At 44.1% G+C, this 2,395-nt stretch overlaps 2 non-coding genes across 2 annotated transcripts; one reads left to right on the top strand and one right to left on the bottom strand.

Annotated features, from left to right (window-relative positions):
• Positions 1–1,737: 1,737 nt before the first annotated feature.
• trnar-gcg (transfer RNA arginine (anticodon GCG)) lies at positions 1,738–1,819 on the bottom strand. The gene has a single exon. It is a non-coding gene; the product is annotated as a tRNA-Arg (tRNA).
• Positions 1,820–2,045: 226 nt separating this feature from the next.
• trnaw-cca (transfer RNA tryptophan (anticodon CCA)) lies at positions 2,046–2,117 on the top strand. The gene has a single exon. It is a non-coding gene; the product is annotated as a tRNA-Trp (tRNA).
• Positions 2,118–2,395: the final 278 nt, after the last annotated feature.

Here is a 2,395-nt window from a genome sequence, read left to right as displayed (position 1 = left end):
TTCAATAAAAAATATCTGAAATCAAGAATGTACTGATGACCATGAAATTACTGACCATCGTCGAAAAAACTTATATTGTAAACTAATGCCCTTCAGGGAACAACATCTGCCGCCCTTGCCCGGTCTGGCCTAAATGTGACTCCAGAGCCACAGCAATGTGATTACCTCTCAACTGCCCTCGGTAGCTAGGTTTGGGCAATAAATGCTGCCCAGCCAGTGACGCCCAAGCCCCATGAATGAATAAAAACAAAATGTTGGCCCTGTCAGCGACGCTGAAAAAAATACATCGGAGATTCAAAATGAGGAGATCCATCAACTCGTTTACAATCCTAGACATTGCAAATACGGGATGAATTCAAAACTAAATTACAGTTGCCGGAGCTGACTGTCAGAACAAATCGCTTGTACACGCACAGTTCCATGACAGAATAAGAAAGATCCCAACCCTCACACAGCAGCAGATAATGAAAAACACAGTCTGAATATGACACAGATATAAAGGTAAAGTCAGCATAGTCCCAAATGACCATCCACTGATCCCCATCTCAACAGGGAGGGTCTACTGGTGATGATTTAGTCTCAGGATTACCATACCTCAGTCGAGAGGCAAGGCTGAGAATACCTAAAGTGCTATCTAATAGCTAATCAGCATTTTCTTTGCAGTAAATTGTTATCAGGTCCTTGCTTTTGGTTATAAAGCCATGGATACTGTCCGCTTTATTAACGGCACTTCCAACCTGTCCTGCCACCTTCAATGATTTATACAAATGCCCACCCATTTCCCGCGGTTCCTGCACCTCGTTTTGTAATTATACCCTTTCTTTCATGTTGTCTCTTTGTGTTTTTCCCACCAAAAGGAATCACTTCATTCTTCATCTGCCACATGCCCTCCCATTTGACCAACCTCTCTGTGTCCTATCGGAGTTCTACTGAAATCTCTGTAGCTCTTTTCACAACCACAGGACGTCCCAAAATATTTTAATGACAATGAAGTATTTTTGAAACTATACAATTGCTCAACTTTTGAACTGTTTGTTCTACGACGTCAGAAATTCCCATATGGGAATGGGGAATAAATGCTGCAGCTGCGGCTCTGTGGCGCAAAGAATGACATGTTGGACTTCTGATCATTGTCTGCTGAGATATTCAAAGGTTTTGGGTCAGAATCTCATCGGAGTCGGCTTTTTAGATAAAGTTTGTAGAAATAAGGAACTGGTGTATCAATGTTCTCAGAGAAGTGAAACTGCCGCCTCGAACTTCATAGAATCCCCACAGTGCAGAAGAAGGACATTCGGCCCATCGAGCTGCACCGACAACAATCCGACGCAGGCCGCATCCCCGGAACCTCACATATTTACCGTGCTACTTCCCCTCACAATTTAGGGCAATTTAGCAGGGCCAATCCAGCTAATCCGGCACGAATTTTAAAGACTGACCTGCCGATTCCCGAAAGACAAAATCTGCCACTCGGGCCGCAAATGAAGCTGGAGTCTACTTTGGGGATTCTGAAACCACATGTTCTCGTGGTGCCAATCTCCCGCCCAAAGCTAGTGTCCTGATTTGAATCGATGCCAGATCGAGCTTCTCATTGGATTAGGAATCTGGAATATGGATTTGAGTTGGAATATCCACCCATCAAGCCTGTCCAACTCTGTGTCCAACCTTCATCTTGGTTCCGTGAATCTCAAAATACCAACCAATCATCAGTTCATACTCAATAAAGAGAAAAAGCACAACAGACGACGATGGGATTCGAACCCACGCGTGCAGAGCACAATGGATTCGCAGCCCATCGCCTTAACCACTCGGCCACCTCGTCATGCAATGGCTACTTTTCCAATCACCTCTTGTGATTTTAACACATGGAACAAAGAACACATTTCTCCTGCAGGATAATGTTGTGTTTCTACCTTCTCGTTAATTTTGGTTCGCTGTTACTCTTTCATTCGATGTAAATCCCGAGCAAGAAAAGAGGGAGTCAATTCCCTGTTTGAGTTTTGAATTCACCGAACATAACCCAGATGTAAAAGAGCAGCAAACACTGTGAGCTTGTGGCGCAACGGTAGCGCGTCTGACTCCAGATCAGAAAGTTGCGTGTTCAAATCGCGTCAGGCTCATGGAAAACGACAAATCTCAAAACTACGAAAGGAGTTAAATTTTATGGATACTTTCGGTTCGCATGCTCAGTACTTTTATGTTTGAACAATGTGTCAGAGATGTGATTCGTACATTGCTTGTAAAGTTAAAGCAAGGTACACAGTCCCAAGTGTTTGTCGGGGTCATCAAAGGGGATAGATAACTGGTGGTGATTTAACCGAAGGAGTCGCACCTCAGGCGAGGAGCAAGGCTGAGAAGCCGGGGCCTTCATGAACAATCTCAATTGATACAAGAATTG

The sequence above is a fragment of the Mustelus asterias genome, unplaced genomic scaffold (assembly GCF_964213995.1).
Source record: "Mustelus asterias unplaced genomic scaffold, sMusAst1.hap1.1 HAP1_SCAFFOLD_76, whole genome shotgun sequence".
In the NCBI taxonomy this organism is placed as follows: Eukaryota; Metazoa; Chordata; class Chondrichthyes; order Carcharhiniformes; family Triakidae; genus Mustelus; species Mustelus asterias.
The sequence above is the reverse complement of the archived record's forward strand: the minus strand, read 5'-3'. Positions and strand labels throughout refer to the sequence as shown.